This window comes from Trachypithecus francoisi, unplaced genomic scaffold (assembly GCF_009764315.1).
Source record: "Trachypithecus francoisi isolate TF-2019V2 unplaced genomic scaffold, Tfra_2.0 Lachesis_group4, whole genome shotgun sequence".
Classification (NCBI taxonomy): Eukaryota; Metazoa; Chordata; class Mammalia; order Primates; family Cercopithecidae; genus Trachypithecus; species Trachypithecus francoisi.
The window spans coordinates 150,260,134-150,274,379 of NW_022681469.1; the positions used below are offsets into that span (position 1 = coordinate 150,260,134).

Consider the following 14,246-nt stretch of genomic DNA (forward strand, 5'->3'; position numbering starts at 1 on the left):
TATCGCCTGAAGCTGTTTAATCAAGTTGTAAATCTTCACCTGTTGAATTCATAAGTTCATGTCTGAAAGGTAAGAATACTTAATATTCACTAAGCAACATTAAGCAAAATAATATCCACTAGTACATATTTAACATTTCATCACCAAGGGTGGTTGTGATAAGAAAAGACAGGCTGGGCACGGCGGCTGATGCCTTTAATCCCAGCACTTTGGAAGGCTGAGGCAGGCAGATCATGAGGTCAGGAGTTCGAGGCCAGCCTGGCCAACATGGTGAAACCCTGTCTCTACTAAAAATACAAACATTAACCAGGCATGGTGGCAGGCACTTGTAATCCCAGCTACTCTGGAGGCTGAGGCAGGAGAATTGCCTGGACCCAGGAGGCGGATGTTGCAGAAACCACGATCACACCACTGCATTCCAGCCCGGGCGAAACAGCAAGATTCTGTCTCAATCAATCAGTAAAAATGTAAGGAGGAAGCATTTACTGTGCATGTATATGCCTGTTATTATATGAAGCACTTTACTGTCTTATCAAATCTTCAGGATAGATCTTCAGTTCTCATGACCACAAAAGAGGACGCTAAAGCTGAGACAGGAGAAGAGACATGGCCAGCCTGTGTCCCCAGAGACTATGGTCTTACCACCAGGTGAGACCGTTACACTGCTTCCAGGTATCACATGTTGTGAGATTTTTACTTTAAAATGAACCAAAAAAAACCAAAGGCAAAAAAGGCATAAGCTATTAAAAAGTGGGAGAAACACTAAGAGAACCTTAAGCACATAACTAAAAATATTATGAAAATGTTATTGAATTCATTAGCAAATTTAATTCTAGATTTTCATTGAGGAGCAGGTTATATTACTCATGATGAAGAAAAAAATGTTCACTTTAAGTATATTAACATAAATACCATCAATATGGTTTATCATGTTAAAACGTTCATTTAAAGCAATTCAGTTAAAATTCTGTATCTCATACAATTTTATAGTTTGCTAGTAGGTTACAAGTAAATAGTCATCCAAATAGTAAAACACATGATGTTTTCTACTGGTTATTGCTCTTTTTAGGTAAGCAATTGATATATACCAACAGACAGAGGAGAATAACAAATTGCTAATTTCTTTCATCATTATATAAAGGTGGCTTCAGGATAGAATAGTGTAAGTGCAATGACGAATTTGAAATCTAATGTCAACTCAGTGATGCATCAAGATAAAAGTAGAGACAATAAGGGCACCTTGGTGAGTACTGAATTTTTATTTATTTATTTATTTACTTACTTACTTACTTACTTATTTTGAGATGGAGTTTTGCTCCTTTTGTCCAAGCTAGAGTGCAATGGTGCAATCTTGGCTCACCACAACCTCTGCCTCATGGGTTCAAGCAATCCTCCTGCCTCAGCCCCCCGAGTAGCTGGGATTACAGACATGTGCCCATCTAATTTTGTATTTTTAGTAGAGACCGGGTTTCTCCATGTTGGTCAGGCTGGTCTTGAACTCCCAATCTCAAGTATCTGCCTGTCTCGACCTCTCAAAGTGCTGGGATTACAGGTGTGAGCCACCACGCCTGGACAAATTCCAAATTTAACGAAGCAGACTAAGAGAAACAATTCATTTAAAAAAATAATATTTGGCCAGGCACGGTGGCTCACACCTGTAATCCCAGCACTTTGGGAAGCCAAGGCAGGTGGATCAGGCGTTCAAGACCAGCCTGGCCAAGATCATGATACCGTCTCTATTAAAAATACAAAAATCAGCCAGGCGTGGCAGCTGGCGCCTATAATCCCAGCTGCTCAGGAGGCTGAGGCAGAGAACTGCTTGAACCCGGGAGGCAGAGGTTGCAGTGAGCAGAGATCACACCACTGCACTCCAGCCTGGGCGACAGAGTGAGGCTCTGTCTCAAAAAATAATAATAATTATTCAGTGAAATCCCTAAGATCCAGGGCTTTGCAATAAATATGTAAATAAATTCCCAATCTCCATGCTGAAAGTTTAAAAGAAATGCTAATAATTAAAGAAATACAACTTTTCCTTAGCTTTGCAGCAATTTAGAAACAGAGAATGTTTCCAATATTTAGACACTACAAAGCACCTGACAAGGGAAACGTGTAAGGAGGCATGACTCACCGGCAGCCCTGGGCCTGTCCACGGTACCCCCATGATGAAGAGTAACTCCATTGTGTAAATGCTCATGAACACAGGATTACAGGACTTTTCCAGTTTAGACATACCATATTTTCTTTCAGACAATTCTTCAACTTGTTTATACAGATCAGCAATACGATTATTCCATTTCTCTGAAAACTGAGCAAAAGCTGATTCTCAATAATACGTCCCTATGTCAGAGCAGCACTAACATATAAGAACTTATTTCATATATTTTACACTCTAACAGTCCACATCATTTTACCCCTTTCAAAAAAAATTTTCCGTTCTTTGGTGGTTCTTAGAATTGGTTTAATGAGAGACTATTAGAGAAGTTGAAAAGCAGGAGGGCAGAAAAGTTCAATCAAATTAAACATGGTAACAGGGAGGCCACAATGCAGAGGTCTCCAGGGGTCTTTTAGCAAACTTCCTAAAACATGTCTCAGCTGTGTGGAAGTAAGACTTTACAGCAGCTGGGTGTGGTGGTGCAGGCCTGTAATCCTAGCACTTTGGCAGCAGAGGCAGGTGGATGGCTTTGAGCTCAGGGTAACACAGCCAAACCCCCCCCCACCCCCACCCATCTCTACCAAAAATACAAAACAGCCAGGCATGGTGGTGGGTGCCTGTAGTCGCATCTACTCAGGAGGCTGAGGCAGCAGAATCACTTGAACCCAGGACGCAGACGTTGCAGTGAGCCGAGACCATGCCACTGCCAGCCTGGAGCAACACTCCACCTCAAAAAAGAAAAAAAACACAAAAACATAAGGTTAGAAGGGACCCCAGACCTTAAAGGTACAAGTTTAAGGGGACCCCTAAGCAAAAAATGCCAACCCTTTTACTCTCAATCTTTGAAATACCAGGAGGGTGTAACAGTTTTGCAGCCTAGCTGTAGCAGGCTGATGCCCCCAAGATGCCCATATCCTAATCCCGGGAACTGGTGAACATGACCTTATATGGCAAAAGGGGCTTTGCAGATATAATGTAGTTAAGGGTCTTTGGCTGGCTTGTACTGTTGAGGTTGATGTACTCACTCGGATCCTTATAAGAGCAGAGAAGGTGATGGAAAGGGTAGGAGGCGTAGTGATGGAAGCAGGAAACTCCAGTCATTCAGGACGTGCAGCACAAGTTGAGAAATGCAGGCCACCTCCGGGGCCAGGAGACAGATTTGCCTGCAGAGCCTCGGGAGGCAACAACCCTGCTCCCACCTTGCCTCAATGGGACTTACTTTAGAATTCTGGTCTTCAGAACTGTAAGGGAATACATTTGTGTTGTTTTAAGTCACTAAGTGTGTGGTAATTTGTTGCAGCAGCCACAGGAAACTAGTAGTGTAGTGAAGCCTCAAAACCAATCTGAAGGGGCTGGGCTCAGTGGCTCATGTCTGTAATCCCAGCACTTTGGGAGGCTGAGGAGGGCAGATCACTTGAGGTCAGGAGTTCGAGACTAGCCCGGCCAACATGGCGAAATGCTGTCTCTACAAAAAATACAAAAATTAGCCGGGCATGGTGGCACATACCTGTAATCTCAGCTACTCAGGAGGCTGAGACATGAGAATTCTTTGCACCCGGGGTTGGGGGGGTGGAGGCTGCAATGACCTGAGACTGCACCACTGCACTCCCGCCTGGGTGACAGAGCGAGGCTCCATCTCGAAAACAAAAACAAAACAAAACAAAAAACCCACCTGAAGAAGTTTCCAGTTCTGCCAGCAGTCCCCCACCCAACCCCCAGAAGCAGACATTCCATTGCTGTGGGCCATGGACAGGCAAAACGAAGCGCCTCCTCATGGCAGAGGTCTACCCAGGAGAAACCCAAAGGAAGGCACTGCCGGGCCAGGCTCTCTGCCAAAGCCATATTATGGTGTTTTTTGTTTTTGTTTTTGTTTTTGTTTTTTTGAGACACAGTTTCACTCTGTCTCCCAGAGTGGAGTGCAGTGGCACAATGTCAGCTCACTTCGACCTCTGCCTCCCCAGTTTAAGCAATTCTCCTGCCTCAGCCTCCTGAGTAGCAGGAATTACAGGAACATAGCACGTCTAGCTAATTTTTGTATTTTTAGTAGCGATAGGGTTTTGCCATGTTGCCCAGGCTAGACTTGAACGCCTTACCTCAAGTGATCCACCTGTCTCAGCCTCCCAAACTGCTGGGATTACAGGAGTGAGCCATCGCACCCAGCACTCGCCAAGGCCTTTGATGGCAGGCTTTTTCCAGGGGATCAGTCCTGGTCTGGTCTGGCTCTGCCCACTCTCCCTCTCACCTAGCTGGAATCCCTAGCTCCTTCTCAGTAGAGGAGAGTGTGGACCCCAACCCCAGCTTGGTATGGTTCAGATCTGTTTCACTCATGGAACCTGGCTGCTCCCCAGGCCCTGGAGAAAAACAGGGTCTCTCTGCAGGTATGATACAGGATGGGCCTGTCCCCAGGACCCTGTGAGAGGGAAGCCCAATGTCCCACCAGATTGGCAGAGCTGGGAAAGAGAAAGTTTTATGACAGCCCTAAGGAAAAAAAGAGGCAGCAGAGGAAGCAGGACAGCACTCACATAGAACCCATGTCACTGCCTGAGTGAGGTGAGGGAGGAGTGCACCCCAGTGACATGACGGGGAAGAGAGGCGCGGTTCCAGGGCAGCTTTCCCCCTCATTTCCTTCCATGTTACTCTGATCCCCTCCAGGTGAGCCTGCCCACTTTGTGCCCAGGAGCCTACAGAAAAACACAGCTCCAAATGGTTATGGCCCCAGGAGTGGGGCACAGCAGGGAGGAGTCCTGGACAGAGGACAGGCAGGGGAGGAGGGAGTGGGCCTCAGACTCCAGGAGGGGGCCCTTCTCATGGGTCCTCCTTTTTGGCTTCTCCTTCTTTACCCTGGGCTGATCACCCAGGGAAGAACTGAAGCAAGGTTTCTCACCCTCAGGTCCGAGGGGTTCAACTACCGGGCCCTTAGGGAGGTGTGAGCCCCCTGAAAGGATGCAAGGTTTTTTTTTTTTTTGGAGATGGAGTTTCGCTCTTGTTGCCAAGGCTGGAGTGCAGTGGTGCAATCTCACCTCACTGCAACCTCTGCCTCCCGGGTTCAAGTGAATCTCCTGCCTCAGCCTCCAGAGTAGGCTGTAAGGTGGCCACCACCACGCCTAATTTTTTGCATTTTTAGTATAGATGGGGTTTCGCCATGTTGGGCACACTGGTCTCGAACTCCTGACCTCAGGTGATCCGACCAGCTCGGCCTCCCAAAGTTCTGGGATTACAGGCAGGAGCCACTGCGCTTGGCCATAATGCAAGGTTTTGCATGGAGAGCATGTATATGCCTTTCTGGAAAACAGTCCACAGCTTATTCTCAGCAGGCTCCACAGTCAAAAAAGGTTAGAACTCTTGCTACAGAGCTGTGGGAGCATCTAGGTGAGGGGCCTGCCAAGGGCATTCTGGGGACTACCTGGGCACCTGAGCCCACTGTCCCCTAGGCAGGCTATGCTGCTTGGTATTTGCAGAGCTGAGGAGGTCGGGGACATGGGGACTGTGAAATTACCCTGAGATGACCCACAGTCCTCAGCTGGGAAGTGAGGGGTGCATCTCCTGCAGCATCCTCCATCCCTAGACCATGAGGCCAGGAGAACTGGTCCTTGCAGCAAGTCAAAAGCCTATTACTGACTTCTTCCCTGGCCATGTAGACAGTGAACCAGGGCAGTCATATCAAGTAAATGCCTTGGTCTCTGTCACCGAGGTGACCAGTAGGCATTCCCAGGTGCAGTGAAGGTCCTGACACCAAGATATGCACCTGGCCACCTGAGGAAAGAGAAAGGACTATCCGAGGGGATGGGGCTGAGCTGGGTGTGGAGTGGACCTTGTGGGTCTTGGTGAGTGGGAGGGGGAGCAGCATGAACTAGGCCTTGAGGCAGAAGGACAACCAGGAGACAGCCTGGAAAATGTGCTGGACCCATAAGGGCTCAAGGCTGGCCAGAGAGGGAGGTGGGATAGGCTGGAAAGTCCTGAGGTCTGAACATTGGCCCTGGCAGAAAGAAGCCAGGTAAGGTGGGGTGTTACCTGCACCCTGGGGGCCAAGTACAGGCCAGATCAGGCCAATTACCGGGCCCTTAAGGAGATGTGAGCCCCTTGAAATGGTGGAAGGTTTTTATTTTTTTTTTGATATGGAGTTTCGCTCTTGTCCCACAGGCTGGCACCTTTGCCCAGAGCAGGCACCAACATTTCTGGCTCTGGGTGTGACCTCAGAGTGGGGAAAAGCCCCAAACCCCACCAGGACCGCCTGCCGCCTAGACTACTTCAGATGCTGAGCCCAAGTCAGGGGCAGGAAGCTAGAATGACACCTAGATTAATCCCGACAAAGTCCCTGGCTCCCCCCAGCTATGGGGCTGAAGGGGAATTACAGCCCAAACCCCAGATGCTGACTCTCTAACACTGAGCCCTCAGTGCCCACAGGGAGATAGAATCAGCACACTATCCAGATGGGGAAATGGGCTCAGAGAAGTGCAAGAGCCTTGCCCAATGCCCCAGACCGGGGCTCCAGACCCACAGTGTTCTTTTGTCACTGTGTCCAGAGGGCAGCAGCTGCTCTAATGTACCCACCTGAGCCTGGCAACCTTCTCCAACTTCGGAGGCCCAGGAGCATGGCCCAAGTCCACTGATGCACCTGGCATGAGGCGCAACCAGAGGGACAGAGGCAGATGAGTTTCACCTCCTCCACTGGATTGTGAGGGCCTAGAAGGAGACAAGGCTCTGCTTGAGAAGACAGTGGATAGTGGTTTCCCTCTGGATGGATCTCCAATGCCTGGATGGGACCTGGCTCAGACAGAGCTCAGTTCTGCAGGTCCCTGAGGCATGGAGAGTTCACAGCTACTAAGTGTAGGAGTCTAAATTCAAAGCCAACAGCGTGACTCCAAAGTCCCTGCCCTAGCCCCTGGATCACCCACCTCTTGGGCTTCACCCTTGCAGGCTCATCAGATGCCCAGGCCAGCAGCACAGCCAGCCAGGACCAGGGAAACTTGAGAAGCCTTGGAGCATCCCAAGTCTTCCAATCTAATCCTGGCACCCCTGCCTCTCACTACCCTTCTTTCTACTTTAACCTCACCGCCTACACAGAGCCTGGGCCACTTAACAGATGCCTCAATAAATCAAGAGTCTAATCTTCTTGGAAAAAAAAAAAAAAAAGGCCTTAACAGATATATAGTTGCAAGTCAGAATGCTAAAGAATATAAACATATAACAAGTTAATGTACATATAAATTCAATATACTTCCAATCATTGTGACTATGACACATGACACAGTAGAATATTAAAATACTATTTTAAAATTTTTACAAGCTTAATGTTCTATTTATTCAAAATACAAATCATCAACATAATTTGCTACTAAAATCTCATGCAGTCCCTTCACAGGACACATGAACCACTGGGAGTTAATAAATTAGCAGCTAGTAGGCAGTGACACACAGCAAAAATGAAAACCAAGAGGTGAATGGTTCTGAAATAAAGAAGGTTTTTAAGCTGAGAGAAATCATTGAATTACTAAGTCATTAGTACTAATTTTAAGCCAACTAATTAATATGAGATAATACAATGTCCTATGCTTTGGTAAATTCAAACTATATTTAAACACTGTCTGTAATGTGACTTTCAAAATGCTCCTGGCCTTACAAAGATGAGATTACAATGCAGTAATACATGCTAAAGCGTTTCCCCCTGCAGAGCATGTTGTAACTTTCATCAGTCACATTGAGAGTCCAGAAGATGAAGGAAAAGGTTATAGATTTCGCTGAGAACTTACCAGAGTTGAACTCCTTCACTTTCCGTTGCCCAGCATTGGCGGGTTCTGGGACTGGTGGCTGTGGTGGCTCGTTGGTCTCTTAGAAGGTGGAGAATCATCATCATCTTGAAAAAGAAAATGTCATTATTGAAGGAACCATCGTAGAGTTACAGCCACCTCCTGGTCAACAACATTCAAAAGTTGAGTGGAGGTTTAAAGGTATTTTGAGTATTAATAATTATTTCTGTATTGTGATCTTCAGCACACTTTTTTCTAGTTACATTTAAAATTTTATTCTTTTGGGATGTGCTCAAGTGAATACTGCTTTTTCCTCCGTCTTGCTTCATTACTTTTGAGTTTGCTTCGAGTCATCATTATAAATCTTCCCTTCTCCTCAAATAACTTTCAAATTGTTGCCAAGAACTACATTCTATTTTAAGGCTTTTGAGAAAAAACTTTCAATGAAGACAGCCACCTAAAGCTATATGAATATAGAAGGGGATAAAACAAAGCTTAGATTGGAAAAAAGTTCAAGATTATACAAAATTCAAGCATACATAAACAAGGGAAGCTGGATAATTGTATGTTCAAATACTTTTAATATGTGCAAAATGCGTAGGCTTAAAGAAATAGAGCTGGCCAGGTATGGTGGCTCACGCCTGTAATTCCAACACTTTGGGAGGCCGAGGCAGGCAGAGCACTTGAGGTCAGGAATTCAAGACCAGCCTGGCCAACATGGTGAAAACCCATCTCTACTAAAAATACAAAAATTAGGCTGGGCGCGGTGGCTCATGCCTGTGATCCCAGCACTTTGGGAGGCCAAGAAGGGTAGATCACCTGAGGTCGGGAGTTTAGAGATCAGCCTGACCAAAACAGAGAAACCCCGTCTCTACTAAAAATACAATATTAGCCAGGCGCGGTGGCACATGCCTATAATCCCAGCTACTCAGGACACTGAGGCAGGAGAATCACTTGAACCCAAAAGGCAAAGGTTGCAGTGAGACGAGATCGTGCCATTGCACTCCAGCCTGGGCAACAAGAGTGAAACTCCGTCTCAAAAAAAAAGAAAACAAAAATTAGCCAGAAGTGGTGGCACATGTAATCCCAGCTACTTGGGAGGCTGAGGCAGGAGAATCGCTTGAACCCGGGAGGCAGAAGTTGCGGTTAGCCGAGATCACATCACTGCACTCAAGCCTGGGTAACAGAGCAAGACCCTGTCTCAAAAAAAAAAAAACAGAAAGAAAGAAAGAAAAGAAATAGGGATATATTATTTATGAAACAGATACTGTTGACTCAGTTACCAGAAAGCCTGTGTATAAATGAGCAGTGAGGTATTCAAGCACAGCACACACACACTACTCAGGGCAGCTGTTGTGAGAGTTCCATGCTCATCTCCTTGTGGATACACCAGCAACTCACTCTGCTATGATCCTGCAATACATCTCACGTTAGCATTAGAGGCAACTGGGCCAGGCGCGATGGCTCACACCTGTAATACCAACACTTTGGGAGGCCGAGGCAGACACATCATCTGAGGTCAGGAGTTCCAGGCCAGACCGGCCAACGTCGTGAAACGCCGTCTCTACCAAAAAAATACAAAAATTTGCCGGGCGTGGTGGCACGTGCCTGTAATCCCAGCTACTCAGGAGCCTGAGGCAGGAGAATCCCTTGAACCCGGGAAGTAGAGGTTGCAGTGAGCCAAGATTATGCCACTGCACTCCAGCCTGGGCAACAGAGCAAGGCTCCATCTCAAAAAAAAGAAAAAAGAAAAAAGAATTAGAGACAAATGGATCAAATCAGCTGCCACCATCATCTTCTAGTCCTGCAAAGTGTCAGGTAATGTCCTATTAAGATTGCTGCACACACATCATCTATAAAATACTGAAAATATCATTTTAGGAAATCTTTTTTTTATTTTGAGATGGAGTTTCACTCTTGTTGCCCAGGCTGGAATGCAACGGCCTGTTCTCGGCTCACTGCAACCTCCGCCTCCTGGGTTCAAGCGATTCTGCTCCCTCAGCCTCCCAAGTAGCTGGAATTACAGGCATGCACCACCATGCCTGGTTAATTTTGTATTTTTAGAAAAGGCAGGGTTTCTCCATGTTGGTCAGGCTGGTCTTGAACTCCCGACTTCAGGTGATCACCCACCCTGGCCTCCCAAAGTGCTGGAATTACAGGTGTGAGCCACCATGCCTGGCCAAGAAATCCTTATTTTAAAAAAAGGCCAGGTTCAGTGGCTCACGCCTATAATTTCAGTACTTTGGGAGGCCAAGGCGGCTGAATCACTTCAGGTCAGTAGTTTGAGAACAGGCTGGGCAACATGATGTAACCCCATCTCTACTAAAAATAATAATTTAAAAAAATTAGCCGGGTGTGGTGGTGGGCACCTGTAATCCCAGCTTCTCAGGAGGCTGAGGCAGGAGAATCTCTTGAACCTGGGAGGCGGAGGTGGCAGTGAGTGGAGATCATGCCACTGCACTCCAGCCTGGGCAACAACGCAAAACTTCATCTCGAAAAAAAACAAAAACAAAAAGACTCCATCTCAAAAAAAAATCAAAAACAAAACAAAAAACACATGTGGTATGGAAATGAAAATAATTACTGTGTTAAAGACAGTTTCATAGAAAATAAAAGACCACTCAAATACAATAAGCTGTCTTTTTAAATGAGTATAATTGTTATTCTTACTTTACAGCTAAAGAAACGGGCTCAGAGAATGTTATTTGATTGGACTGTGTTGCATCTCTGGACAGTGCAGCTGAGATCAGACTTTGTGTGTAACTCCACTAGCCTACCAGGGTGCCTCTCATAAAGGTAAAAAATGTAAATTTGGCCTAATATACAAAGTTGCCAGGACAACACTGTGTCAATTCTACATACAGCACTTCTATGTTCATCAAGGGAAACTTTAAGGGAAGGTGAAAATGCTTTTAGAAGGTGACTGGACACCAGCACCCTTGCTTGTTGCCTTTCGGCTCTTCTTCTAAGACCAACGGTGACCTGAAATTATTGACTGACTGCTCCAATGAAGTGGACAAAAGGGTACCAAGGTCACCAACATCAGACAAATTCACTTGAGGTCCTATCTATGTGCTTTGAAAGACAAAACTGCTTTTGTGAAGGATACTGTATTTCAGAAAAACATAATATTAACAATAACACTGTAAAATGCTGATGTGTTGAATGCTACTTTAGAAAAACATGTTCAAATCTAGGAAAAAAAACTATGATAGAAAACTACCTATCAATTATCTAGCTAGCTAGATATCCAGAGACATGGTTTCATATTCTGTTGCTCAGGATGGAAAGCAGTTGGGATGATCACAGCTCACTGCAGCCTTGAGCTCCTGGCCTCAAGTGATCCTCCTGCCTCCTAAGTAGCTGGGGCCACAGGTGGACACAGTTACACCTGGGTCTTTTGTTTTGTAGCGACAGAGTTTCACTACATTGCCCAGGCTGATGTCAAACTTTGGAGTCTCGCTGGGTCGCCCAGGCTGGGGTGCAGTGGTGGGATCTCGGCTCACTGCAACTTCCGCCTCCTGGGTTCAAGCGATTCTCCTGTATCAGCCTCCCCAGTAGCTGGGACTACAGGGATGCTCTACCACACCCGGTTAATTTTTGTATTTTTTGTAGAGACTGGGTTTCACCATGTTGGCCAGGCTGGTCTCGAACTCCTGATCTCAGGTGATCCACCCGCCTCGGCCTCCCAAAGTGCTGGGATTACAGGCGTGAGCCACTTAACACTTTCTTATGCTATTAAATAGCCTAACCCAGGCGAGGCGCGGTGGCTCAAGCCTGTAATCCCGAAAACTCGGATGGCCAAGGTAAGAAGATCACTTGAACCCAGGAGTTCGAAACCGGCCTGGGCAACATAGCGAGACCCGCCCCCCCCTCCCCCCCCCACCTCGCCCAAGCTCTACAAAAGATACAAAAGCTATGCGAGGCGCGCACCACGCTGGGCTAATTCGTGTCTCTTTTGTAGAGACGGGGTTTTCTCATGTTGCCCAGGCCGGTCTCGAACTCCTGCGCCCAAGCCATTCATCCTTCTGCCTGGGCCTCCCAAAGTGCTGGGATTACAGGGCCCAGCCAGCCTCATGTTTTCTTTAAGCAGTCCCTCCCTGTTGCACACTTGGTTAGTTTTCTTTTTTATTTTTTTAGACAGGGTTTACCTCAGTCTCGCAGGCTGGAATGCTGTGGTGGGATCATAGCTCACTGAAGCCTTGAACCTTAGGGTTCAAGTAGCTGGGGAGCTGAGGTAGGACTACAGAGATGGGGTCGCGCCACGCTGCCAGGCTGCTCTTGGCCTGAAGGGCTCCTCCCGCTGGCCGCGCCCGGACATAGTTTTCTATTTTTGACCACATAAACACTGTGAATGGGTCGGAGTTTGTCAGCCACCCTTTTCCAGCCAGCAACACACAGGACCTGGCGGGGAGGTCGCGGTTACCAGGTTCCACTCTAAGAAGACTACCCAGCTCCAAGCACCGCACCGCCCAGGTGACATCGCCGAACGCCAGCCCCTGTGAGGAAGCCGAAGGACCACCTTTACGACGTCGCTGAAGGCCCACCCCTGTGACGTCGACGGAGGCGCGCCCTTGTGACTTGACAGAGGCCCGCCTTTCACGCTGAGCCAATCGGAACTCGAGGCGGGGCTGCTGGGTCTTCCAGGAGAGCGCATTCGCGGGCGGGTGGCCACAGGCTGCCGGGCAGGCGGCCACAGGCTGCCAGACTGGCATCAACTGAACTTGCCGATCATTGTCCGCGGGCTTTTGCCCGGCCGCCTCCGCCTATAAGCTACCAGGAGGAGCTTTACCACTTCCCGGCCTGCTGGAAGTGCCGGGCACGATCGCGAGGTAGCGCAGAAGCTCCTCAATGGCCAGCGCCAGCTGCAGCCCTGGCGGCGCACTGGACTCACTTGAGGCCACGTGCGTCCCACACCTTCCCCAGCCAGGGCTCGGGGACCCCGGGAGCGTCCCCCGCCACTTGGCGCCGCTCATCCTGGGCAGGGTCGGCCCCTCTGAGGCTGCCACGTATTAGGGAGCTGCACCCCCGAGCTTGACCTCTGACGGCCGGTTGTAATAGCATTAAACCTTTGAAACTTCGTAGCGGGGTAGAAGGGGCTAGGAAACGAAGAAAACATCTTTTTAAAAATGTAAGCGATCGGCCGGGATTACGGGTGTGAGCCACCTCGCCCGACGATTTTGCTCATTTTAGATACTAGAACTTCTTAATTTTTTTTTTTGTTTTTTTTGTGCTTTTTGTTTTTGGTTTTTTTGTTTGTTTTTCCTGAGACAGAGTCTCGCTTTGTCGCCAGGCTGGAGTGCAGTGGCGTGATCTCCGCTCACTGCAACCTCTGCCTCGTGGGTTCAAGCGATTGTCCGGTCAGCCTCTTGAGTACAGGCGCACACCACCATGCCTGGCTAATTTTTGTATTTTTAGTAGAGACACGGTTTTAGCATATTGGCCAGGCTGGTCTCGAACTCCTGACCTCAAATGATCCACCTGCCTCTGCCTCCCAAAGTGTTGGGGTTACAGGCGTGAGCCATCATGCCTGGCCCCGGTACATATATTTTGAATGAATGAATGGACACTCAAAAAATGTTAGCTGTTAGTATCTTTGCACAAACAATAGGCCCACAGCAAATATCTTTTCCCAAATAAAAAGGAAGTCCTCACCACAGAGATAATTTCACCACTCCAGAAAAATAGACAAAAGTTTTTAAAAGAGTGTTTTGTGGGCCCGGCATTGTGGCTCATACCTGTAATCCCAGCACTTTGGGAGGCTGAGGCAGGCAGATCACCTGAGGTCAGGAGTTCAAGACCAGCCTGACCAACATGGAGAAACTCCCATCTCTACTAAAAGTACAAAATTAGCCGGACGTGGTGGTGCATGCCTGTAACCCCAGCTACTCAGGAGGCTGAAGCAGGAGAATCGCTTAAACCCGGGAGGTGGAGTTTGCGGTGAGCCAAGATCGCGCCATTGCACTCCAGCCTGGGCAACAAGAGTGAAACTCCCATCTCAAAGAAAAAAAGTGTTTTGTGGTGGAGCACAGTGGCTCATGCCTGTAATCCCAGTGCTTTGAGAGGCCAGTGTGGGAGGATCAGTTGAGGCCAGGAGTTACAAACCAGCCTGGGCAACATAGCAAGAACCCATCTCTACAAAAAATGAAAATACAAAATTAGCCAGCCGTGGTGGCACACACTGTAGCCGTAGCTATTCAGGAGACTGAGGCATAAGGATCTAGCCCAGGAGTTCAAGGCTACATACAGTGAGCTATGATCACGCCATTACGCTCCAGCCTAGGAGACAGAGAATGACCCATTTTCTAAAAAAAAAATAATGAAATTGTGTTTTGCGCTCTGTTCTC

At 47.6% G+C, this 14,246-nt stretch overlaps 1 long non-coding RNA gene across 1 annotated transcript; it reads right to left on the reverse strand.

The window, feature by feature from the left end:
- Positions 1-5: 5 nt before the first annotated feature.
- On the reverse strand, positions 6-12,455 carry LOC117073519. The gene is made up of 6 exons (XR_004433260.1): positions 12,051-12,455; positions 7,903-8,006; positions 6,704-6,835; positions 3,178-3,393; positions 2,129-2,305; positions 6-62 (listed from the first exon to the last, which is right to left on the reverse strand). It is a non-coding gene; the product is annotated as an uncharacterized LOC117073519 (long non-coding RNA).
- Between the last annotated feature and the right edge of the window lie 1,791 nt (positions 12,456-14,246).